Source organism: Sturnus vulgaris, chromosome Z, assembly GCF_052056855.1.
Source record: "Sturnus vulgaris isolate bStuVul1 chromosome Z, bStuVul1.hap1, whole genome shotgun sequence".
Classification (NCBI taxonomy): domain Eukaryota; kingdom Metazoa; phylum Chordata; class Aves; order Passeriformes; family Sturnidae; genus Sturnus; species Sturnus vulgaris.
This window is the reverse complement of record NC_142283.1, coordinates 69,834,090-69,861,547: the sequence shown is the minus strand read 5'-3', so window position 1 is coordinate 69,861,547 and position 27,458 is coordinate 69,834,090. Positions and strand designations below refer to the sequence as shown.

At 40.5% G+C, this 27,458-nt stretch overlaps 1 protein-coding gene across 1 annotated transcript in view; it reads left to right on the top strand.

Annotated features, from left to right (window-relative positions):
* The window catches only part of EGFLAM (EGF like, fibronectin type III and laminin G domains), a 233,237-nt gene that overhangs the window by 33,476 nt on the left and 172,303 nt on the right, over nt 1–27,458 (top strand). The gene's annotated exons all lie outside the window — the stretch shown is intronic.

Below are 27,458 nucleotides of genomic sequence, written 5' to 3'. Positions count from 1 at the left end.
AGCAGACATGAGTAGAGCAAAACATTAAACTGATAGGACTTTAGCAGGAAGCTGCCTAGCAAAGAAGACTTGGGTATTTTTCATAGTGGTGTAAGGATTCAACAATGGCAAAAGTGGCTCTTCTCTTCTGGAAGAGGTGCTGAAATAACTGGTTGTAACTGTTTCATTTGCTCCATTGTTACAAGCTTGTTTTGAAAAGACTTATTTTCACTTTTATTCCATTCCATGGAAAAAACCAAAACCTTTGTCTACCAGAAACATCATCACTTTCCCCAGCCATAGTGCCACAGGTTAGTGGCAGGGAGCACTCTCTAGATGGTTGCTCTGCCTAAAAGTTTATTGTGTCTGTGCCCCAGCATGTCTTTTCTGTGTGCTCTCAAATTTTCCTTTTGGGATTATTATTGCAAAATTAACAAGCATATCTTTCTTCACATTCTGTCCCTGGTTTTAATTTCACTTTGTTTTTCTCTTTTTAATAGCAAGGAGTTGCAGTACCTCTCTCTGGAAGTAAGACTCTTGACTTGCAAGTGGCATGGAGTTGAGGGGTGTGTGCTATCTCCTGCCACATGGCAGGGAATATATTTTGCTAAATTCCATTTCAATGTAACTTATTTTGGAATTATGCATTTGAGGTTTCTGTGGAACTTCTTGAACTACTCCTGTATAGCAATGCTGCAGAGTGTAAATAATCACTAATTTTCCAGAAGTTTTTCCAGTGAAGCAACACTTAAAAATTTTAAGTAGTATTTTCAGATGCAAAGAAGTTCTCTCAATAATCCACTTTCAGGCCTTAAGACTTTAAACGTCAATGTCTATTTTGAATTATTCGGGTCTAATGGGAGTTTTTATTTTCTGCCATGTAATCTGAATCTCATTATTTTCCTTCTGAGCCTAAATATAATTATCAGTTATGTAATATCAACTTCAACTGATTTCACAATAGGGAATTTGGGTGCAGGTGCTCAAACAAACGTAAAAAACACAAATATGATGTCACTGTACATACATGTTAGAGTTACAATTCAGAGCAGTATTTTACCACTAATGTCTGTGGACATCAATTCTGAGAGACATGTAGTTCACTTTTTGAAAAATTATTGCCATGTCCTTTAATTATTTATTTCAGATTCAGAGATAATATTGATGAAAATGAATTTCACTGCTAAAAGAATAATTTCTTCACAAGAAGATGTGTTTTAAGATACGTTTAAGGACATATGCTTAACATCAAATATCACTACAATATCAAATATCACTTTCTTTTTAACTCAGATCTTATGACAGGTTAGCTGTAACTCTGTTACATGTCATAAAATATATTCCTGTTTAAAAACAATGACAGTTATTGCACAGGTGTGTGTTGTGATCAAAAAGGAAAACTGTACAACTGATAAGAGAGAATAGAAAAGGTTCACAATGTATTTGGATGGATTGTCCCAAATCACCGATAAATGTTATTCCTTTATTCAACAAAATTCAGAGAGAGGGCACTTGATTTCAAGCAGGTGAAACCTGCATTTCAGCTAGAGAGGTCTTTGCAAGGATGGTATATCTGATATCTACAAGAGTAAATGAAAGTTCACAGTAGTCTTGGATCATTTTAGGAGATGGGTGGCCGTAGGAAGTCAGTCCATGTAAATTGCTGAAACTCCATCCATATTCATTGTACACACCCAAAGTGCTAAGACTGCATCATCATAAAGGTTGGGATTTCCAGGGAAAGCTATGGAAGTCCGATTCACATCATCCAAGGCACCTGCAGCAAATCAGCTTCTCTGAGAGGCAGAATTTGGTCCCCCCGCTGACGGAGGAGCCCACGCACCCATGTGCCGCCCTCTGGTACCCTGCTACCAGCTCCAGGGGTGACATCTGCGTGGATGCCAACGCTGCTTGAGCATCCTGCCTGGGTTTTAGAAAGAAAAACAGAAGCCTGATGAGAGCTGCCTGCTGGTGGGAGGGAGCAGGGTCAGGCTCTATTTGGAGCTCTGACATGGGCGGATGCCGCAGCCCTGGAGAGGGTACAAGAATTCGGGCCACGCTCCTGCAATTAACATTTCCAGCTCCAAGTGGCTCCCGCTCTACATGTGCTTTCTTGGATGGCCCTTCTGAGAGGTCTAACTGCATGTGCTCAGTGAAGGGAGGCTTAGCACCCAGCTCTGGGTTTTGAATTTCACAGAAGGAGCCAGATGCTAAGAGGCCAGGTATTTGGTGCCTGATCTGCGGGGGTCTCTGATTGGATCTACCTACAATAATTTGACCTCGAGGATCACAGCTCTGATTAGATGGTGTAGGAAATGGAAAATTACACAACCCCCTCACGTGCATTTTTAAATAGTTATGTATATAGGTCCATAGCAATTCTTTGTGCAGGCATGCATGGGGATTCCTGTGATAAGCTCTCAGTAAGCTGTATACATCAAGCAAAAGATTTTGGTTTGGAATGCAACAGGCAAATTTAATGGTATACTGCAAACTCCTCTTCACTGCTGGAAATATTTTCTTCATTTGCCCCTAATTCTGAACCGACTAAGAACTGTGTTGCAGAGTGGAGAAGTAAATGCTGCTTAAATTAGCTCCCTTTTTAAACTTCACTAATGAGTTTTGCTTTGTGATTATCTGCTCTTTTATATTCTGAAAATGAAATTAATGAGACTTTTTCCCAAGAGCTGAGGATTGGGCTGACAGAATGTGACTTTAATAGGGGGGAAAGAACAGCAAAATCTTCACATCATCACGTGGCTTTCTGCTCATCCACCCACACCTGGAGGCAACTGTAGAAATGAGAGTCTGTCAAATTGCTCCTCATTTTTGCACTTGGCAGAGTGCTGTTTCCTCTCTGCTACTAGGACTGCTCGTTCTGCGTGTTCTGTAAACCCCCTCCCAAAGTGAAGGGAGGTTTCGGCCTGAGGCCTTTTCCAAGGTTGATAGGAAACAAATAAAATTCCTGCTCTACTGCTGGGAGAAAGAGAGAAGTGGGTTTTGCTGCGGGAAACCCACGTGCACATGAAGAATTGTTCTGAAGTCCCAATCCCACTAGGAAGGCATGCAGCCATGTGGTGACTTTTAAACCAACACTCTTTGAGGTGTTAGAAAAATGTTCCACTGATACTTCCCCATGCAGGAATCCCCCAGCCTCTCACTAGGGCCTGATGCTTGGTGTAGGGACAGTGCCTGAGTGCTCTCTGGAGCCTGCAGCCAGCCTGTTTAGGTCACCCGAGGCCACTTAGTGACCATCCATCCAGGGCACCAAGGAATGCATGGCCTGCACCAAGGTGTCCTTGACTGGACACAGGAGGCACGCCCAGGGTGGGCAGGGCTGCACTAGCCCCCCTGTCACCATCACCACACTGAGCTGTGCAAACCAGCCCCCTGACACACCTGCTGGGCTGGGATGTGTGGTACTGGTAAATGTGCAGGGCTGTGTGCCAGGCACAGGGCCAGGTATGAGCTGATCTGGGCTACAGCACACCAAAACAAGTGAGCTTGTCCTGTGGAGAGACACCTTGGAACACTTATGGATCCCCTGCTATCAGTGCAGACTGGGGAATGGATTCAAGAGCAGCCCTGAGGAGATTCATTTGGGGCTGCTGGTGGATGAGAGACTGGATATGAACTTGCAATGTGCACTTGCTGCCTAGAAAGCCAGATGTGTCCTGGGCTGCACCCAGAGCAGCGTTGAGGGAGGTGATTCTCCTATTCTGCTCTGTCAGTGTGAGACCCCACCTGGAGCACTGTATTGAGGTCCAGTGTGCCCAACATAACAAGGACACGGTGCAGGGAGTCTAGAGGCTACAAAGAAGATCAGGGGGCTGCAGCACCTCTCCTGTGAGGACAGGCTGAGAGCATTGAGGTTGTTCTGCACGGAGAAGATTCCAGGGAGATCGGATAGCACCTTCCAGTACTTGAAGGGGGCTGATAAGAAAGACAAGGACAATTTTTTTGCAGGGCCTATTGTGTTAGGACAAGAGGTAAGGGCTTTAAACTGGCGGATTAGATTTAGATTAGCTATTTGTTAGAAGTTTTTTACAATGGGGGTGGTAAAACCTGACACAGCTTGCCCACGTATATGGTGGATGTCCTATCCCTGGAAACATCCTTTCCGCTTGTGGTGTTGATAAGGATACACCCTTCCTGAGCACCTCATGCTCAATGCAAAATCTGCTGCACAGGTCAGATTAGGCAGTTCTAGTGACACTCTTGGACACATTTTCCTAGGCTTTTGGAGGGGTCCAGAGGTGAAAGAGGGTATTTGAGTTCCCAAAAGTGCTTGGTAGACAAACAGGACCTTCACCACTTTTTCAACAGGGAACACAGAGATTTTCTGACTAAGAGATTTGACTTGACAAATGTAGATGTTGCTATTATTATTTTTACATCAAACTTAGAAATGATGTCTATTTGCAGCATGTATTTTTCAAGGCAAGATGTTATGAAATTACTTAAGTGATTCATAGTTTAGCCTAATGTAAAGCAGAATTTAGTTAAATGTTTGAAATGTACTGTGTTTAAGGTCTTCTGGAAACAACTTTAAGGCTTGTAGATGTGATAAAATGGATAGTGTAGGAGTTTCAGTGTGTGACCTTCCAACCCCAAACAAAGGAGGAGTGTGAGAGGCTATGTCAGACTGTGGGGCAATGAACTGTCTGATTTGTTTTGTTAGCCAGTTCACCTAGGTCTCATTAGCTGAACTCTAGGGCTATAAAAAGCCTGGGTGTCTTTCTGAGCCAAAGACACAAGTCTGTGAGACAGTACTCCAGCTAGGGGCATGACATACCGAAATGTAACAGCATTACAATATACTCAGCATTATTTTCCACTCCTCTTTTTGTGTTTCCTAATATTATCTTCGGTTGAGTGAGTGTTTTTTGTAAAGTTCAGCACAATGATTTTCAGATTATAGCTGTGCTGGACAATGCAATAGGTACCCACATAAATTCTGCTTTGCACCATAGCCAGTAGACTTTTTATGATACTATTTTCACTACATTTAACTCTTTCCTCCATTCTGGATTTTAGTGCTTTTGCCACCATTGTTGTCAGCTTCTCTTATGAGGTTTGTTACCCTCTTTCAGCCTTAGTGGACCAGAAGATTCTTGTTTCACATTCTAGGATCTGCACCTTGGTATTGCTACTCTTGTGACCAGTGACAGGACTCAAGGGAAAGGCAGGAAGCTGGGTCAAGGCAGGTTTAGAGTAGATATCAGAGAAAGATTCTTTACCCAGAGTGGGTGGGCACTGGAACAGGCTCCCTACACATATGGTCACAGCACCAAGCTCTGACAGAGTTTAGAAAGCATTTGGACAACACTCTCAGGCACTCAATGGTGTGATTGTTGGGGTGTCCTGGGGAGGATCAGGCATTGAAGTCTATGATCCTGATTGGTACCTTCCAATTCAGGGTATTCTTTGATTCTACAATGAAGTCAGTATATTAATGCAAGTCCTTCAGTATCCTGAAGGACATGAATGCAGAATGGAAAAAGGGCTGGTTGTATCACTGAGTCTTGACTTCCACAGGGCTGGGGAACCACATCTGAAATGGTTAGTTCAGAGATTTTTCAGTCCATGTGTCTTTCTCTATCAGAGACCACAAGTCACACACTTCGTACTGAATTTAGATCTTGCAACATTATGAAATCAATACCACATTCAAATGCCTTGATCTGTATATTTTTTGATGTGACTTGTCTCCAATATTTGAAAGACTGAGGGAAAAAGAATAAGCATGTCAGATTTTATAAAAAAAGGGAAATTAGTACTTTCCTGACCATTTCAGTAAGGTAGAAGAAGCCTCAAATTAATGTCATGGTACAAATATATAGTATTAAACAAAGACGATCAAGGAATTGAGTTATTTCTCTTCTTTCTGTTCTCCTCATAGTCAGCATGCCAACAAAGTAACCACATAAGGATTCACAATCAAAGCTTATAATTATTCTGCTGTTTTCCAAAATGAGTATCTATCTATCTATCTATCTATCTATCTATCTATCTATCTATCTATCTATCTACCTATCTATCATCTATCTACATATCTCTCTTTCCTCTTCTGTATTTCTTTTTTTTTTTTTAAATTTCTGCTGGAGCAATGACTTCAGCAGTTGTAATGCAGATAATAAGAAATAGAGAAGAGGAGGGGTTTTGATTTTGTCTTCAGCCATTTGGGGGGGATGTCGCAGAAATTCTTTGACTGAATTTTTTATTTAACTGGATAGCTGTTTTTTTTAGGTTTCACGAGATGGATGCTGTCATGTGGAGTCTGAAATCTTCACTCATTCTTCCATCCCCTAAGCTAGACCATTTACTCTCTATGTGACATCTAAAAGATTATTTATTACAGATGATCTTACTGACATCTCAAGGAGCACTGGAATGCTTTCCATTAGAAACGAAATCTGATTAGTTTATAGTTAATGGTACTACACATAATACAATAATATTGAGTTTCCGTTCAGATTTATTTCCTGAAGTTGGACAATGATAGCTATCTAAACCTTGCTCCAGTATATTGAAGTGCATCATAGTTGCATAAGCTGGTTTACAAATATTTTTTCTTGAACTGCAATTTCCCCTATTTTTTTATTTTTAAAAGATAAATGATTTACAAGTTGGAAAACATGGACTTCACAATTTTGTGGAAACTCAACCTGACCAATAAACACATTTGCTTGCATCATATTCATTATGCTTTAAATCTTTTTGCCAACATAAAATCGTAAGAATTATAATTACTTGCAGCAGGTTTGATGTTGGCCTATTGTGCAAAGATGAAATCTTAGCATAAAAGCCTCAGTAATGACACTGTTCCAGAAATAATGCAAAAAAGGAAAGAATCTCTTTAACTTCAGTGAGGTTTCGATTAGCATCTGTATCTATTCCAGTCTTTAGAAACAAACATAAACCCGTCAGTAACAATCTCTGGACTACTGATCCATGGCAGTAGATTAGATATTTTGGAGAAAAAATCAGGAGATAACTTGGTTGCAACAGCTACAATGTGTTTCTATAGAAGATGTATGTAATAAAGAAATAAACTCATTTACAAAGATGGTTTTTTTCATATTAACAGCCCTGGTTGTCAGAAGGTGTGCAGAATTTTGAGTTCAAGCCAGGATACGTGACAGCTAAAAGTTGCTTGCATTGCAGAACACTGATCTGCACTATAATTTTGAGATATTAATTCTGAGGCCTAATTCCAGATGTTTTTGGAGTAAGTAGGAGGGAAGGATTTTGAGTTTATCTTTGAAAAGATACTGATAAAAGAAGGTGACAGGGCAGTAAAAATGAAAATTCCTGTTTTTCTGATAGTCAGAAATTGATTAATGCTTTGAAATAAAATTTATATTAGAAAGGAGATCAGGATTTTGCCCTCTGCCTCTCTGAGCAGCTCGCTTCATTACAGGAATAAAACCACCACGTGGTTCTGGATAACATCAGGTATATGCAAGAACTTTATACATCTCTGTTCTGCAGAGATCTGCAGGGACACCTAGGACCCAGCTCTGAGCTGGAAGCAGACAGAACATAATTGCAGCACTGGGTTAATGTGAACCTACCCTAGCTTGTTAGTCTGATGCTGCTGGAATTGGGGGCTGGCTAGCTGTGGAGCAGCAGCACCCTGGGGTGCTTGGACTGAACTAACATAACTGGTGCTGTGCTTCACTTTAGGCTATACCAGTGTGGATCCATGGCAGTTCTGTATTTCACTGCTGAGGATGGAGATTCCTAAAATCCGTGAGGCTGTGGTCTGAGGATGCTATCTCTAAGAGCCTCTCAAAATATTTTGACCTTAAAAGATAGACAAGGAAACAGATTATTTGAAAGTAGAAGAAATCTTTGTTTCATTGAGATTCTTTTCCCCCTAAAACTGTGGATGGCTGAATTTGTCTAAGGAAATCTTCTGTTCAATAATCTTTCAAATGTGACATGTAATACCTTTCCACTTTGGGAAAAAGAACATACAATATGGTTCTGTGACTGGATGCTTCTGCTGTCATTAAAATCTGATTTTTTTCTGAAAGCAAAGGAAGATAAGCAGATGAAGGAGGCAAAAAAAGTATAGAAATAACAAACATGGACTCGAGTTTCTGACTTCCAGAGAGACAAAGCTACAGTCACTACAAAACTTGGCAAACTCAGTAGTCACTCAGCACAGCTTTTATTTTCCTCTGAAGAGTCTGGATGAGGCCGGTGGTTTGTAAAACAACTCTGAGCTATCTAAATTGGACTTTTCCAAAGCAAATGGCTAAAAAGTGAGACAAGCAAAGGGAAACAAGGTGTGAAGGAGGTGGTAGTCAAGAGAGGGGTAGGCAGAGGAAATGTAGCAACAGGAAAGAAAAAAATCATACCCAAGCTGAGGTCTAGGGTTTTTCTGTCACTGATGGAATCTGTAATGCCCAGAGGTCCCACTTTCTGCTGTTCAAGTATTGTTTAAGGATGTTATATGTTCTGGAAGTTCCAGTTATTCTTTGACCTCAAAGAATTTTCTTTCTGAAGGTTTCTAAGGAGATATGGTTTGAATAGTCAGTAATTTCATTCATTGTTAATTGCTTTCAGTACTTCCTTTTGGGCTTACTTCTTTCTAGTCCCATTCTCACATTTTTGATGCAGCTCCTCACTAGCTTTGTCAGACCAGTATATTAGATTAATTCAGTCTCTCTCATTCTTACTGGACTTTATAAACAGTTTCCTGTAACTTAGTTAGGCTCTTACGGGATCTGACTGAAGTTCGCATGTAATCAACCAGCACAGCTGGTTTTCAAAAACAAGGAGTTTATTTGTAAGAATTATTTTGTATCCTGAGACTCTCTTGTCTCCAATGACCAGTGTTAGGTCTGTCTGACATCTTCTTGGACAAAACAAGATTCATGGTGCTTTCTTTGAAGATGTGAGCAGCATATTGCCTAAACTCTAGTAGCATATGCCTGTCTGGGCTGAAAACCCAAAAACCTTGATGAGCATGATTGCTGGTTAGTGGCCTGGTTTTCTGTCATGGTGAACCTCAAGCATATCCATGTAATTTGATGTGCAGACTTTGCTTAGTTGAAGTATTTGTTCATCATGTCTCTTGTTCAATAGCCATATCCACCTCATTCCAGAGTGAACAGTTTTGTTCAAATTGCAGGTCATACCAGCATTGTTAAGGGTTATTTGTCAAAGGTTTTTATCTGTCTGCTAGAGCTTTGGACTTTGATCCTAGTGACAGTCTGGTTTGTGTTACTGACCCAGTTTGTTTTCCTTTCTCCTCTTGATTTGTCAATACGAGTATTTTGTCCTTCAGTTTTACATCATCCCCAAACTCTTCAATCAGTTGGTCTTCTTTCCACACTCTGTTTCAGCAGATATATTTCATGTTTTGTTTTTATCTAGTATTACTCTTTCCACTTTTTAAGCTTTGTTTCATAGTTAGCTTTCTCTGCCAGAAATAAATGAAAACTGATGAACACAACAAGTGCTTTAGAAGAGTCTGAACTCTGAAGCCCGTCTGTTGCTGGACCTCTCTGCTGGCAGATACAGAATGAAACACTATAAATGCTTTACAAAATTTCTCATTTTGAGAAGGCTCTAAATCTGTGGTGATCACAATGAGAAGAGAGAGAAGCAGGAGATGTGTTTAATTTAGGAATCCTCAGTTATCTATCAGTGATTGCAGGAAATCTGCTTTATTCTGTGTTCTGTGTCTGTACTTAAGGATAACAAGAGCTCCTCTGTGTGTATTCCAGGCTGGACTGCAATGTCGAGATATGGAGGTAGTCCTGCATGTATTAGCTCAGGTACTGAAAGACACCAAGTTTTGGCTTAATTAACCCACTCTTGTTGATTTATACAGAATAAAAAAAAAAATCATGTGTTTTTTCTCACTCATTGGTATGCTCAAATACTACAGTTGCAGAGAGCACAGGGAAATGTTAACAGAGAAAAATAAGATAACGAAGAGAAGATAATGTGGGTTTGTTAGAAATGACTCATGACACGTTAAATTATGTGTTTGGTGGTTATCTTAATGAAGGAAAGAAATTAAGTGCCCATACTGTTTTGTGTATTTTTTTCTTCTGTGAAGTCTTTCTCTGAAAAGCTCAGGTATGTGATGAAGGTATAGCTGCCATAGTGAGGCCCTAGGCTGTTCAGACTAAAGTAAATTTAAACAAAAATAACCAATAATCCCTATTTATTCATTACCAGGATTTGCTGATGTATGAGGACTCTGTACTCATGGGAGTTTAAATATTTCTCAGAATCTTCATTGCTACCTTTTCATAAAAATAGTCTGAAGAGAGTAATAAATGCTTTGCAGTTAAAAAATACAATATCAAAGATAACAGTAGAAGTAGACTGAAGTCAATCAAGCGAAGTTTTAAATGCAAATAATGGCATGTTTCATATAAAAAATAAATATAGAATGAAGGAAATCTTTTGGGATATGTGTTTAACTCATAGTGGAGTATCTGGGGAATATAGTGGATGGTGATTTGAACTGGTAAACAGTGCAGTACTAATGAGAAAAATAGCTACTCTTGTACTTCATTCAACTACCAAGAGTATTACATGTGAGGCAAGTGTTCCTAGCTTGCTGTAGTCAACACATGATTTATAATCCTGTGTTCAATTCTGGGCAACATGTTTTAAAAGAGTCCCAGACAAGCTGGAGAAAGATCAAAGGAGAACAGCTAATGTGATAGATGTTTTGGAAATGAAGACCTGTGTGGAAAAGAAGTGAGAATATGTAATGCAGAGATGACTGATGGGAACATGGGACCTGCCTATCTCACATCAAAACAGTCTTACAAGAAGAAGAGAAGCAGCATAATTGTTCGTGTTAATCCACAAGGATGGTAGAAGTAATTATGTATGGATGGAGCAGGAATGAAAATATAAATTGAGCAGGGAGAGTTTGTTAGAGGAGTGGAACAAAAAAGACAGCTGCCCAGGGAGGGTATGAAACTGCTGTTGTGGGATGCATTTCCAGCTAGAGTAACTGTCCATCCATCAAGGACAGCTTCTGGGTTTAAAACTATTGCTCCAAAGATGCAGGTGGCTGAGTTATACAGTTCCCAGTTCTTTCCAGATCCTAAAACTGACTTGGCTTTCTCCCTTTTGTCTGTCATCTTCCATCCTTACCTCTCCTTTCAGCCTCAGTCATGGCTCCAGCTGTTTTATATCAGTGAAAACACAATTTTTTGAGTGACTTAAATTCAAGAAGCAGCATTAGTTGAGGTCCTGGAGCTACCCCTTACTTAAAACCTGGGTACATGAATCTGCTTAGACATGTTGAGAGGCACTTGTAGAATCCTTTAAGTGCCTCTGGAAGTGAACTATGAAACTTTGCAGTCAAAAGCTATATGGCTGGCATGATGCAGTGTCTTTTGGCTATGAGCCTCACAGCCAGTCTAATTAGTATCAGGCCCATTATATGCTGAGGAGATGTCTGGTTTGAGGGTCTAATTATGGTTTCTGCACTGCTTTTCTCCATTCTGTGAGTATGTGCTAGCACGTTTAGCTGCCTCATTCTATTGTACCATGGGAATATAATCCCCATTTTCCTTAATCAATTGAGAATTAAGTGCCTAACTGTGTGCAGAATCTCTCTGTGCTCCCATCTGTTACAGCCTGGTCTTGAAGGAACAGGGGTCCCACTGGTTCATAACAAGTGGGAAGTTGCCACTACAAGAAGTTATTGCCACCACATTATAGGGCTTGCTGATATGTAGTTATCTAATTCTGCAGAGCAGCTCTATTATACTATTTACAAAATATAACCCAAAAAGTGGATTTCCGCAGGAATGTCATCTGTATGGAGCTTGTCCTTTTGAAAAATACCTAAAATACTGATAGATTAATCGTTGCATCAGCTCAGTCAACCAGGGAAGAATTTTATCCCAAGTCTCCCAAGTGGAGACAGTGTGATGAAATGTTTGAAGGAATTGCCAGCTCTCCAGACAGTATTTTGGCTCCTACACCTTGCATTTTTCCGGCAAACATTCTGAACACTAGGATAAAAGGAAAATATGTAATAGGAAAAAAACCTGGGGGAGAAATGATCATCCAATGCAAATCAGCACTGTGAAGGAACAATACTGGTGTTCCCTGTTCAGTATCTTGCTCTTTCTTGGCAGTATCCTACTGTATCCTATTTTTCCCTTTTATGAGACTTGAAACTTTTCTGTATCGGCATACCCTAACCGTTTGTTTTTGACTTTTGTTTAATTTTAATGGAACTGTAAAAGTAGGGGTTTTTTTTCAGATAAAACTTGACCATCAGGGGCAAAGTGCAGGAAACACAAGGAAATCTCAAGGTATCTAAAAAAGTCAGTTTGATGATCTTTGAGATAAAAGAGCACAAACAACAATAAAAGTTGAAGATATTTTATGAGCACTTTTCACTGACATTACGACTTCAAAGCATTTTGTGGTATTTTATTATTTACATTTCCAGGTTAATAGTCAGGAAGGGTGAATTATATTATGTATGAAATATCAAAAAAGGAAAGGAAGGAATTATAATAAAACATTCAAAGTCGTTCATGTGCATGTGCAGATATATTTAATTTTACCCAAGTTTTGAGTGTTTTTTTGGCCTACTCAGACAATTTGTCAATGCCAGCACTGGTGTAGTCTAAACACCATAAATTGTCTTCTCATCAGCTGCATTAAAGTCACTTGACTACAGCTTTAACCTGTGATTTTTGCTGCCGGTAATCCTTTAGTTTCCTTTGCTGGGTTTCACATATGCATTCAGAGGTACATTCTTTTGCCAGACAATTATTCTAAGTGTGTGGGTTTCCTAAAGGTAAGGCAGACTTTGCATTTGACTCCCTTTTCCCACTGACAGTATGGCGAATTAAAATAATTACTGGCATTACTGCTAACCTTTATTTTTCTTGATTGCCAGGCTATCATCAGAGACAAGATACAGAGCAAGAGGAACTTTTGGCTAAAGTCACAGCTGTTCCTTTGTCTAGAAAAAATTAAAGGAGGGTAAGGTGCCCAGGAGAAATGGTCATCCTGCACTGGGCCGTAATTTTATACTTGCCTGTGTAAATTGAGGCTCTCCTTACCGTTCCCAGAATTTGGCACATGTGGACTGCTGTGAGTCTTTGCAGATGGCTTTTGTCACTGGGTGTGCTCCACACGTCTAGCAGCTCTGTTTGCCCTGGGAAGAAGTGTGTTGTCGGGCACTTTTTTTTAATGTCAACAGAGTGTCGGCTTCTGTGGGAGCGGTAACAACATGGGATCTGCTCTCATCACGTCCCTTTTGCTCTGTGACGTGCTGAGTCGTGCTGTAACCAGGCTAATCATGATGGGGAGTGCCAGATATTTGTCTTCCCCTACTGCCGTGGAAATGCAGCTCAGCCCGGTTGTGCAATAGGAGGCATGGTCAGAGCATAAGTTTGATTTTTGGTCTAATACTCTATTGCTCCTGTTTCTTGGTGTCCCTTGCCACCTTGATATTTCCTAGTGAAGCTTTTGAAGCAGCATTTGGCCTCAACACTCTTGTTGGTGGGCTCCTGTGTGAAGCAGCAGGTTGCTGAAAGGTGTTCAAGATAGAATGGCTTTATTGTGGTTGTGAGAATGTTAGTGATAATTTGGACAGTTTCACAAAGCCTGAGTTGTTGGTAGGCTACAGCGGTATTTTACTTTTTCCATACCACAAATCTTGTTGATTTGTACTACACGCCCAGGAAGCTCGAGGTGGCTTTGTGGTTACTGTTTGGGAGATATACTGCTGTATTCTCATACATGAAGCTGGGACAGATGCCTGAAACTTTAGATTTTAAGGATCTTTCTTAGAACAGCCTTATTTGTTTCAAGCCATTGTATTAGATGCAGTGAGAAAAATCCTATTGTACACGCTGACACAGGCATCACAAAATCTTTTGTAGCTGGCTTAAACCAAGCAGTTTTAGCTGCAACCCTTACTGTATGAAGAAAGTTATCCATACAGAAATGAAATGCTAAGAATAACTATATGCAGGGTATTATTTTTCATTGTAGTCACTGGCTTGTGAAACTGATCTCTGCTTCCCAAGAAACATTTTATTCATTTTCTGGTTGCATTTTTGTCAGCATCCCAGTTCAGCTTGGAGATTTTGTGCTGATGGTAATTAGTTTCAGCTCATACTTACTGGCAGGCATTGCTCCAAATCAGTGAAAGTAAACAGAAGTGCAACAGCAATTTTAAAAGGATGCAGCATTTTTACTTTTAGAAGACCATAAACCAAAACATAAACACAAAAAAATCAAGGCATCAAATGAGTATATTAAATATGATACACACAATAAGAATAATATTGCAATTTTCAATCTCAGCTAGCTCACTCCTAAGGATTATGTCTTTTCAGGGTAAAAAATCCTGCCATAATAGGGACTATATCTGACAGGTTAAAGCATTTGCAGTGAAAACTGGGAAAAGTTCTGGATTTTAATAGAAGCTTTTACTGATAATGATTTGAAGTTCATGAGTGCTAGAAGTATGTTATTTCTGGTGTAAGGTTATAAAGAACATAATATGGTATTCATTAAAGTATGAAGCCAAAAATAACATCTGTCTCTCATGAATAAGGGATAAGGTCTCATTTTAGATCTCTTCATACTTGAAAACAGTATTTTTACTAGAAAATTAGTTTTTGTACCCTCCCAAATAAGCAACAACATTAAATATCAGAGTAATAGGACCACACCCTTTTAGCTCAATATGGTAAAAATATACACGAGCTAGTTGCGCTTGGTTATTACTGCCCAAGGAAGCCTTTATTTACTTTTTTTTTCAGTGAGTCACATGGGTATTTGCAACATTACCTGAGAGTGAACTGGATGTTTTAGTCACTGATCTCTTTTCTTGCTGTGGAATAGGGTTTGTCCATGGGGACATCAGGTTCAGGCTGCCACTGTAACAACCTGAGTCTGTACAGAACTGAATGCCCCTTGGGAGGTTCTCAACAGCTTTAGGATCCTATGGTATAGTGCCTGGTAGATTTTCACCATCACTAGTTGTTTTTCAAATTAATTAATTCCAGTTTTCTGGGAATTATTTATGAATTCATTTAGAATTAAACAACTTTTTTAATATAGAAAAAGAAACATTTTAGAAAAAATATTGAAATGCTGCAGTCTGGTATCTTTGAGGGGAAAAAATCAGCAGTCAGGTGTATTTCTTTCAGTAATGTACATGGATTTACTGCTATTGAAACCTCCTCTAAGGCAGCTTTCCCTGCTCTTGGAAATGGAATGCACCACGTGAGACTCTTTTGCTTGTTTTGCTGGATAAAAGTAGAAGGTTTTTTCTCAGGGTGTTGGGGGTTTTGGTTTACTCATCTCTGCTGAGTCAGTTTTTCAGTCTGATCTATTCACTGTCACAATTGTCATAGGTCCTGCTGCTGCTCTCTGGGAAGGACAGATGCACACATCTGCACTGAAACCCTACTGCAGTAACATGCCACAGGGATGTCTGCATGTTGTCCTTGCAGAAACAAGCATCATGTCATTGTTCTCATAGCTAAGGTTGTCTTTCTCTAAGGTGTTCTGGGTTAGTTTTTACAGGGTCTCTGCAGCCATTTCCAAGACCAGACTGAAAGAAAGTGAAAGCAAGTAAAAGCAAGCTCTGTAAGGTGAACGTGTAACCGGAAATGCCCTCTGGAAAATGAAAGATGGGTACCCTCAGATGGGCAGCTTGCAAGCAGTCCACAGGCTGACAGTGGGTCTGTGTTTGGATACAATTTAGAGACCCTGCAGTATCTTCCTGTTCCCCAACTGATCTTTAACACTGAGTGTAGAGGCATTGACTTGTGCGGTGCCTGGTCTGCTGAGTGCGTGTGAAACAATGTGCAGTAAAATTGATGGATAGCAAATGTCATATTGCATTATAAATAAGAATTTTTCATGGTTCAGGGCAAAAATGCATAAATCAATAGTAAACACATTTTCTGTTTGGAACACCTGTTACAATTAATTCTGGATAATCAGTTATATTTTTCAAATGAAAAACAACATCAACATGGACATGACTTATCTTCAGCCTGATTTTAATTTTGATATCACACAAATCCTTTTGGTTTTGATTAAGGGCTTGCAAGATCTATAACAGGTCCATAACCTAGGTCAGAGATTTTGGCTCACATAAGAAAAAGACAACTGTTAAAGAACAGATTATCTTGATTTGTTAGTCTGTTTTTTATTTCCTATTATTTTTCCCCAATAGGTGTTTAATTAGTGAAGGGTGGCTTGAATAAAAGTGTTGCAAAATAGTATTATGAGTGGATAGTAATTCTGTAATCTCAGTGTCCATTTAGTAATAAAATATTCTAATTTAATAATGCCTAGCCAAAACGGAGCATTGGAGCCACGTGTTAGAATTATTTCATCTTACACTCTGAACTTTTTTCAACACAAGTCTCAAATATGTCTGGAAATCGTCAAAGTTTTCTCATTTATATGCATCACTCAAACAAAATAAGTTCAGAAATTTGCACTGGCAGGAAGTGTCAGAGGACAATGTCAACCTGTTTGGGTTTGGGTTCAAGTTTCCCAGCTTTCATTGTCCAGAATGACAGAATTTGCAGTCATGATGCAGGCAGCTAGGGATGTCTGCCTAGCACAGGGAAAGGACAAGAAACCTTTCTTGGGACACAAAGCACGGGATTGACCAGAGAACCTGAGGATGTGAGAATCCTTTCATCCTACTCTGTCTCTCAAAGAGGCTTAGGCAGCTAATTCTGAAGGAAGGTGCCTCTGTTTCTTCTTAGCATTGACAGCCATGAATCCTTGTCTGCAAGTAGGTGGGAGGCCAGGACTTTCTCACATAAAGTGCAGCTGGAACAGGAGGAGGGGAAGGAACGTGTGGTGCATTTTCACTTCTGGCCAACAGCTCTGTCAGCAGAGCTCTGCCTGAAATAAAGAAGCGTTACGTTCAAGCTCTTGCTCCAGCGATTATTTAATTATCTATGCAAAAATAGGTAATTAAATAGCTTTAGTCTGGTGGCCTTTCAGTTCAGCAAACCATCCCAAATCAGGTATTTGCACAGTTCTCACTTGTTTTGTGTCAAAACCTCTTCAACAGGAGAGACGGCATTCCTTGAAATGGTCAATAGCCTGGTGGTTAAAGCATTTCCTTGGAAGTCTTCTTCAGACCTCTGCTCCAATTTCTACCTTAAGTGGCCTTGAATTTGGCTCATTTATATTCCTGTATTCCAGTTATAGAGCACTTTGCTCTACTGTAAATCTTTAGGCTTCCAAGAAAAAATAAGAAGGTAGTTCTAGCATGAAGCCTGCCACGAATGGTGAACTGTGCTTACAGGAATCTTTCTTCCTTAAAATGAAGAGAGCACTTCACGAAATCTTAAACCATGGTTTAAGCCTGGGGCAGGAACTGAGCTGAGCATACAGGTCATGAGCTCTACAGCTCTGCGGCCAGCAGCAAAAATGAATTTACCTAAGAGATATTTTGGTGAAAAAAATAAGGTTAAGCGTACATGGGCCCGTACAGACATGCATCTCTCCTGTGCTCAGGCATGGTAGTTGATATGGCTAGTGCCCTGGAACAATATCAGTTGCAGCAACATGTTTTGTTTTTGAGCCAAAAAGATATACTTCTAGAGGGTAAACAGAGGACTGAAGGCCTAAATTTTGCATGTAGGTACCCATCTCTAAGTCATTTGAGTGTGAACATGAATGTGTTGTGCGTTCCATGGTTCTGACACATTTCTTAGAGGATGTCAGAGTAGGGTTTGGTGTTATTAAGCTTCAAGATCTAGAATTCCTAGTCAGTCAGTAGGATTTTATTTTGTTACGTGCCACAGAAGCAGTAAATAACTTCTCTGTACCAAAGAAACCTGAAATTTAAATATAGAATGAACACAAAGAACAAGTTGGTAATTACAGTCCTAGAACACCAGTGACTCTAAGCCCTGTTATTATCAAACTTTTGGCAGAATGTGTAAAAAATGAATTGAGGTAGGAAAAATGGGTTATTTGGCTGCTGCTTACAGTCTGTGTGAGACGTACTACTGGGGAAATCCCAAAGACTTTAGAAATGTTAACAAACCATGCTGGCTAACAATACGAGCAATTTGGAGGTAGGCAATGATGACTTGATAGTGAAGGAGGTGGTACTTTAAGGATACTAAACAACATTTTCAGTATTGATCTCTCTTGTTCCATTTGCCTCAATACTAAATCACTAAAAACAAATAAAATCAGAAGTAATTGTATAATATTTAAAGTGACTGTACAATAGATAATAAGTTATTACGTTAGTACATAGCTTTTGAGACTTCAGATAGGATGCTTTAAAGTCAGCATATCATGCAAGGAGTAAATAATGTAAAGTATATTACTTGCCTTGCTCCCAAAGGGAGTGGAAATCCCAGATTTGGAGGAAAGGGCCTGTGCTTCCCACCACTTTATTAATACTTTAAATCACAGTCCTCTGTTCTAATCTATATCAGCTGTGCTCTGAACAGTCAAAGATTCTGTCGTTCTGATAAGGCTCATGGCTGTAACCTGTACTCTGACTTGCATGGAAAGAAGTAAGAAGCTGATCTCACTGCATGTTTTAAGTTTCATTTCACCCTGACACCTGGAAATCTTTCCATGGAAATCAAAGAATAATTTCCTAGGAGAACGATGTGTTGAAAAGCACTGAGAAGAAAATGTCAGCATTAACTTCATATTTTCTTGGATTTCTCTGGTTGTCACAGATTTAGCATTAGTCAGGATAGCTTTTGTGTTGAATATGACAGGAAAATTACTTTTATTCTTGGTATCAAAATGTGGAATTACACTATGTTCAGCTATGCTTATACTGTATGGTTTGGTTTTTATTCAAAATTTAATTTAATAAAGATGGCTCAATTCCAGTAGCTAATACAGAATTGAAGTTGCACAGAAAAAGGTTCCTGAAATACAGGATCCTGCTTTCAATCTATCTCAAGACTGGTTTTTCATGTTGTTTTCAAAACTTGGACTAACAATAGTTTTATGAGAAAAATAGTCAAGGCAGTGTAATTTCCATTTAATTAAATGAAATCTGTATATCTGTACAATTGTGGATTACAGATTCTTTAAATTTTACAGCAGTAGAATCTGGTAAGATGCCAAAAAAAATTAATTGTGGAAAAGATACATTCCTAGAAAACACACAGTACTGTATCTGTGTTATAAAAGACAAACCCATTTATTGTTTTGATCTAGCCCAAATGAAATTGATTCCACAGGATGAAATCAGAGTATTTTGTGACAAGGCTGCAGCAAAAAGACATGAAACCAAGACTAGGCTGAGAAAAGGAAATAGGAATTAAAAAGCATTTATAATTTCCATACTCTGCTTATACAAGCAACTGTGGGGTGACATCAAAATGCTTGTCAGGCATTAAAGTCTTCCCAACAACCTCATGAAGTTGCCTATTGCATTCATTTTACAGATGGATTAGAATGAGAAAGCATGAAATTTAAATGTCATGGTCCCATGAGGAATCACTGGCAGAGCTGAGAACAGAATCTCTCCCCAGCAACTGCTTCTAAGTATTGACAAGAACAACCAATTTAAAATAAAACCTTTGACATAGGTTTACAAAATCATAACTTTTAAAATAAAACTCCTCAAAAAACTTGAGATTAAATCCTCAATGTTTCTATAATTTAAATAATAATCTATTTATATGTCTGGAAAAATGAATAGAAGGTAGTATTAGTTGTAAAAATCAGAATTTCTAAGAAAGTATAAGAAGCTATTTCTTTTGAAGCCATTTCTAATCTTTACACTAGAATCTCTGGTTTCACTAAAACAACTGACTTTTTCCCGTAAACTTGGTTGTTGGTACATCTGAATTTTACAAAGGAAAACATGGGACATAGAAGGTCAGCCTACCCTTGGATTCAGAGAATACCAGCAAACCCACAGACTTGGTATGGTGCCAATGTAAACAGACTTACACGAAATATCCTATCAGGCATGATCATAACAAGTTGTTCCCTGAACAGAGAAATTGAAGGTACCGATGGATTCCTGATCTGTCATCCATACAGTGAAGGCTCTCCTGCAGGACCCCTGATTTCCTCTCCCTGCCACATCTGTCTCCCTCCTTGTGTGCTTTGTACATTACAATATCATGCCCTCAGTTTTGCCTAGTTCCCCACTCTCTCCTCCTATAATACCCACAGCTCTGGCCCTTTACTTCTTTGAGCCCCACAACCCCTCAGATCCTCATCACAAGCAGATGGCTTCAGGATCCTCTCCCACACCCATCTTTATGGCCTGAGATCCATCAGGATGGGTCAGGGACCTTGTGTGCTGCTTGAGAGGCTCGAGCCTGGTTAGTGGCCCAGCCCACCCTGCTCAGTAGGACTGAGTGGATAAGGAAGGAGAACACCTTGTCTTACCATCAGCAGAGGCAGTAGTAGCAAGTCTGTCTTTATTCCTCTCTCTGAATGGCAGGCACTGAACTTTCTGTTAAATTCAACTGAAATTGGTAAAGGGATTTGAGTACTGTTAGGGGGAATGTGGGAGATGCATAGGGTGATGTTCACACAGATATAATGGCAACATAAACATTATTTCCATATGGAAAAAATGAAGCACTATATTGTCATCTGTGTTATTCAGACATCTACTTGATTAGTAGTAGAAACTACTTGAATAAACAACAGAATAGCAACAATCAAAATCTTCTGAACTTGCAATAATGGTAGAATATGAAATAGAAATGGCAGAAGTAAATACAACCATGCCAAAAATTTGAATGCCCTTCATACAAAGATAGGAGAGAGGAACCTGTCAGAGAAAATTTGAAGCCCTTTGTGATGCTGTGGATAGAGAAAAATAGGTATTCATTTGCTGTCCAACAAATCGATGTTTGTGATATAGCAGAAGCATGATTCACTTCTGTAGAAAAGCACCCTCTTTTCTTTGGGGTCTCAGAGAAGTTTCAGAAATCCAGAAGAAAACTCCCAATCACCTCAGCAGGCTTTGAAAAGGTACAGAAAACCTCCTCTTACCTTTCTATGCATTGATGTTGGTATTCCCAGAGATTTTGCTGCAATGACAAACTGGATGGAGAAGGAGCTAATGCTAAAATGAAAACTAAACCCCACTAGTGCTATTTTTAAAGGATGACTCTGCTGCCATGGACTATTTCCAAGAAATTTTTGCCCATCTGCCCACAAACCAGTTTGCCCTGGCCATATTTCTATACTCCCCATAAAAGACTTTTCACATCCAGTTGAGTGTCATTAGCTGCCTTTACTACACCCAAAGTTCTGATGCTTTCTCACCTCCCACGCTTGGGACAGAAAAAGATCCCATCAAAAACATTCAGAGACTTTAATGCCTCCCCTGCTTCCTTCCTTTTTATGTTCTACAATTATACAGGCAATGAAGCACAGCTGTAACTAAAAAGTAGAATAACCCTACCACCACTGCATAGTGATTTGACTTCTGAGGGAAATACTTATTTCAGGACTGTAAAATTTCAATAGACTCCAGTGAGTTTTTTGTGTATTTTTCTTTGGTTTCCTGTTGGGAATATTTCAGTATACGATATATCTCTGGCTTGCAGATTACAACGTCACTGCTGGAAAAAGATTTAAACCCAAAAAACATGTTTAATCTATTGTGCCTATATTATGACAGAGTTTTATTTGATCTTGGCAGTTTGAACATCTTCGGGGAACAGTTGAAAATGTCTTTCTAAACTCATTATTGTTAGTCTAAAACAACTCTCAAAAACTAAATTGCTGAAAGCCGCAGTTTAAGGCAGCAGTACATTTATTAGACAGAACATTGGACAGCAGAAATACTGTGTCTTAGATAGCCAGACTGATAACATTTTACACTGTTCTGGTGTAAGTGAGATTATTTGATGTCTGCTAATGAAGCAATGAAGTGCATTTCTAATAGAGCACACAGATAAATATTACAGCCTTAGCAGAGCTGAGAAGCATTCTGAATTTTCTGTAATAGCACTAATGCATGCTGGTGGAAAGGCACAGAATTATGAGAAATACCAAGGTTGCCAAAGGAAGGGAGATAGCTAGTTGTGTCAATTCTCTCTGTCTAGTAAGAGAAAAAAATACTGAATGTGAAGGTTATTATTAAAGAAATTAACCATTGAAGTTAAACTTGTTATGCACTAGAAATGAACAAGATGATGTGGCTGTGGCAGTTCCCATGTACCTGTGAGATACAGAGCAGTGAGAGACCAAGTATTCCAATTAACCAAGTGTTCAAACACACTCAAGCTCAGTCTGTGATGCCATTAATATTTCTGGACTTAATATACACAGAATTATCACTCTTAAGGATAATTATAGAAAATCTGGGTTTTGTAACTTAAATAAACCTCTTTTCTTAGTTTGCTAACTTTGCATCAGTTTCTCCTCTGCTGCCTCACCTGGTGTACACCACATCCTCGGCTAGCAGCAGTGGTCAGGCTGTGCACTCAGGGGCATCTGTGTCCAGAGAATATCTGAATTTGGGGTGACACTGCACTGCTGGCAAGACGATAACCCTGTCCATAATGTTAGCTCCCTCGCCTGGCAGGTCTATCTGTGCTGACACTAGCTGGATCTTTCAGTGTCCTTGGCTTACTGGCAAGCTAGTCCTGACACATCAAGGACGTTCATGCATGGTGCAGACAGCTGCATGTCTGCTCATGGGAAGGCAGAATTTATAGTCTGGGCTCAACTTTACATTGATGCTGTCACATGGCATCTGGATTGCAGCTGGTTATGGAGCAAGCTGGGAATGTGAGGAACTGTTTGTGGGACTGTAGATGTGTTTCAACTCTGCATGTGAAGATGATGTTAAGGAGTTCTTCCACAGAGAAAATAAGGGCTAGAAATTTTTCTAAAAGAAAACAAGAGTGAAAAAATATCAGTTATCTCTTTGCTTTGTTGGCTGTGGTCCCAGAAGGTGAAACAGGTTTGTGGTCTTCATGTATTTGTTCCATGTCACCTGAACAGAAACGAAACATTATAAATTAATTGTACTGAAAAAATCTCCTTGAGGCTGGCTAAGTTTCCCCATCGCATAGAAACTCCTGGGCTCCTGACTATTAACACTGTCCTCTGACAAATTCAGGAAAATCCTGCTGTTCATCATATGTTTCTAGAGTGGAGGAGAAAAACATCCACACAGTATAAATGTTCCTGAAAAGATTAGCTAACAAAATCATCATGATAGAACTGACTCATGCACAGTTTGTTGTCCACCAGGACCTCTGTGTCCCTCTCTACAGAGCTGCTTTCCAGCACATCAGCCCCCAGTTTCTATGATGCCTGGAGTTATTCTTCTCCAGGTGCAGGACCCTGCATTTTCCCTTGTTGAATTTCAGCACATTCATCTCTGTCCATCTCTCCAGCCTGTTGAGGTCCCTCTGAAGGACTGCAGAGCCCTCTGGGGTATTGGCCACTCCTCCCAACTTTGTATCATCAGTGAACGTGTCATTGATGAACAAGTTAAACAAGATTGGGCCCAGAACTGAACCCTGGGTGACACCAATATCGACGTGCCTTCAACTAGACCCTGTGCCACTGATTACACCCTTCTAGGATATGGCACTCAGCCATTTCTCAATCCATGTCACTGTCCATTTATCCAATCCACAGTTCCCGACTTTGCCTATGAGGATGTTGTGAGAGACAATGCTGAAATTTTTGCTGAAGTTGAAGTAGAAAATATCCACTGCTCTCCCCTCATCCATCCATGTTTCATCGTAGAAGGCAATCAGGCAGGTCAAACATGGCTTACCTTTAGCAAATCTGTGCTGACTACTCCTGATCAGCTTCTTTTCTTCCACGTGGATAGAGATGGTCTCCAGAATGATGTGCTTCATCACCTTTCCAGGGATTGAAGTGAAGCTGACTGACCTGTAGCTCCCTTCCTGCCTGTTTTGAAGACCAGGGTCATACTTGCTTTCTTCCAGTCCTCAGGCACCTCTCCTGATCTCCATGGCCTTGTAAACACGATCATGAGCTCCCTGGCTTTTATGTCTGCCAGCTCCCTCAGCACTTGGGGATGCATCCTGTGAGGGCCCATGGACTTGTGGATGTCAACTTTGTTTAGGTGTTCTCTGACCCAATCATTCCCCATTGGAATGTCTTCCTTCTAAGATTCTTTTACCCTGGTCTCCTGAGTTGGAAATCACTGAGGGCTGGTCTTATCAGTGAAGACCAATACAAAGAAGTCATCCAATAACTCTGCCTTCTCATTGTCCTCTGTTACCAGGGGCCCCTCTACATTTAGCAATGAGCCCACATCATCCTTTGTTTTCCTTTTGTTATTGATGTACTTTGTTGGTGGTATATTTTGCCATCCTTGACATCCTCGACCAGATTTAATTCCAGGTGTGCCTTGCCTTTTCTAGTCTTACTTCTGCTTACTCTGATAACCTCTCTGTATACACTAATTCTATATTGCTTGATTTTTGTGTAAATGGGTAATAATTAATAGAGAAAGTAGAGTTCAATGCAGACGTACATATGAAGCTTCCTTCTTCCTAAAATAAGAGGCTTCAGTTTCAAGGGCGGACTTGTGCCCAGGCTGAAGTTGACTGGGGTGCCTTCTGTATCAACAGTGAGTTACTTTGAGGGTAGGATGGCTTTCCAACCAGTTTACTCTGCTTATTACAAGCTTGAGGGAGAAGTGGCAGAGGACTGGAAGGTGAAAATCCATCTGCTGCTCAGAGGTCTTTTCCTGTGTCAGCTACAGTCCTGAGCTTTTTAGGGAAGATACATGACAATGACAAATGTAGGAAGGTGATTTAAAACATGAGACTGGCAGGAGCTCCCAGAGAAACTCTGTGGAAGCTATATAATAACCTAGAGGTCCTGAACTTGGCACGATCTTCTCCCACAGCAGGGTTTGTAACATGTACAAAGCAGGTCTCAAACATCCACACTGTTTTTTCTGCATCCTGCTTGCTGAGTGTCCTGTAAGTGTGGGTCTGAATGCCTCTGGGTCCATGCAATAAAATGGCACTGAGAAAGGATACTAAAGGGTGGAGAGAGGTTGTCTTCCATGTTACAGCTGTCTTGAAAGTCTATTTGCCTTCTGAACCTCTGGAGGCGTTTATTGTTTGAAAAAAAAATCATCTTCTTTATTATCAGCTGTTACTATGAGCTGGAAATAAATCTTGCACTGTCACTGCAGTTGGTACAGAAAAGTGTGGTCAGTCTGCTTTGGTTTGGCTACTGTCACTAGTTCTGGTTTTCCCATTAATTTTGGAGACTTTGCTGGCATTCCACTGACTTTAATATACTATAATGGATATGAATTCCATGTGCACACTGTCTGGGCAGGGTTTGTTTGTTTGTTTCTGTTTTGATGGTTTGTTTGTCTTGGAGATTATTTTTGGGCAGGATTTTTCGGGCAGGGCTCACCCTGTCCTCACCCTGTCCAAAGCAAAGACAAACCATAGCCTCAGTGCCACAGTACAAGGACCTCATTTGAAGCTTCCTCCTCTGCCAGAACGGGCAGCCAAATTATACACGAAATCTGACAGCAGAAACTTCCTCAAGTTTCTGGGTTTAGTTTAATTTAATTAATTTATTTCTTATTAACCCAACCTGAAAACATGAATTTCCATGCAATCAACAGAGAATAATTTAAATGCTGCATGTTCAAGTCTGTGCAACTTGTATACATACCCTAAATAACAATATGAATAATGATATTTTCTACTTTCTCTATTGAAAGACCCTTTATAAACACAGCAGCATCAATTACACCGAGTGAACTTTTTTCTAGATATCCAGTGCTTTGAACATGCAAAACACTGAATTATATCAGGTGTTCCTTCTTTATGCTATCTTTTTTTGAGCATGGGTCCTATTTCAAATGCAGGTGTTCCCTACACAAGGCTGTTCTAACCACCAGCCTTGTCAGCAGCTCTGCATACGTAACTTAGCAGCTCTTCATGCATTTGCAGTTACAGAGATAGGAGCCAGGATGAAAGAGAATGTTTCTATGTTAGCAAGAAGGGAGTCCTAGGAAGGCTTCTTCTGGGAGCTTTAGCCTCGAGAATTAGGAGGGCTGCATGTAAAGTAAGTGGGCTTTGTTGTCTCCATATCAATTACACCTTGCTTTTTTGTTGAGTGTGCTTTTCAGATAGATATGTTTCTGTTTTCAGGAATGTGCACTGAGGCTGCAAGGCCGTAGTGGTTAGACAGTTATGAAGAAGATTGTTCTGGAAGGTATTGGAAAGCACCCGAAGGACAAACAGTCATCAATCACGGTTAGCACACCTTCATGAGAGGAAAGTCCTGCTTATCGAACCTGATCTCCTTTCATGGCAAAATAACCTACCTGGTTGATCTAGGAAAGTCAGCTGGACTTTAGCAGAGCTTTTGATATTTTCTCTCACAGAGTCCTTTCAGACAAAACATCTAGCCCAGAGCTGGATAAACACATCCTGTGATGGGTGAGCAGCTGTCTCGTGGGTCAGGCACAAAGGATTACAGTGATTGGGGTGACATCAGACTGGTGTCACTAGTAGGGTTCCATGGGCTCCATCCTCAGCTCTGAGCTCTCTTCAGCATCTTCATGAATGACTTGGATGCAGGACTGGAAGGGTCATTGAGTAAAATCTTCACAAAAGATACAAAACTGGGATGACCTGTTGGCTCCCTCAAAGACAGCAAGGTCCTGCAGTGACACCTCAACAAATGAGAGGAGTGGGCAATCACCAGCTGCCTGAAGCTCAACAAGGGGAGGAGCTGGGCTCTGCACCTGGGATGGGACAACCCTGGATGTACAGCCAGACTGGAGGAGATGCTGAAGAGTAGTTGCCACGGAAAGGGCCCTGGGGTTCTGGTCCATGGCAAGTTGAACACGAGCCAGCAGTGCCCTGGCAGCCAGGAGGGCCAACCCTGTCCTGGGGACATCAGGCACAGCATCACCAGCCAGGAAAGGGAGGGGATTGTCCTGCTCTGCTCTGCACTGGGGCAGCCTCACCTCCAGTACTGGGGGCAGCTTTGGATGCCACAATAAAAAAGAGATTTTAAACTAGCAGAGAGCATCCAAAGGAGAGCCATAAGCATGGCAAAGTGTCTGGGAAGGAAGCTGTTGAGGAGTGGTCACTTGGTCTATTCAGCGTGGTGGAGAAGAGACTGAGGGTAGAATCATCACAGTCTACATCCTCACGAGGGGAAGAGGAGGGGCAGACACTGGTGTCTGCTCTGATGACAATGACAGGGCCTGAGAGAATGGCCTGGAGTTGTATCAGGGGAAGTTTAGGCTGGATGTCAGGAAAAGGTTTTTCACACAGAGGGTGGCTGGGCACTGGAACAGGCTCCCAGGGCAGTGGTCACAGCACAGCCTGACAGAGCTCAAGAGCTGTTTGGACAATGCTCTCAGGCAGTTTCCTGGTGTGACTCTTGGGGATGGTGCCAGGAGCTGGACTTTGATGATACTTGTGGGTCCTTTCCAACCCAGCATATTCTGTGTTTCTGTGCTTCTGTGACTCTAT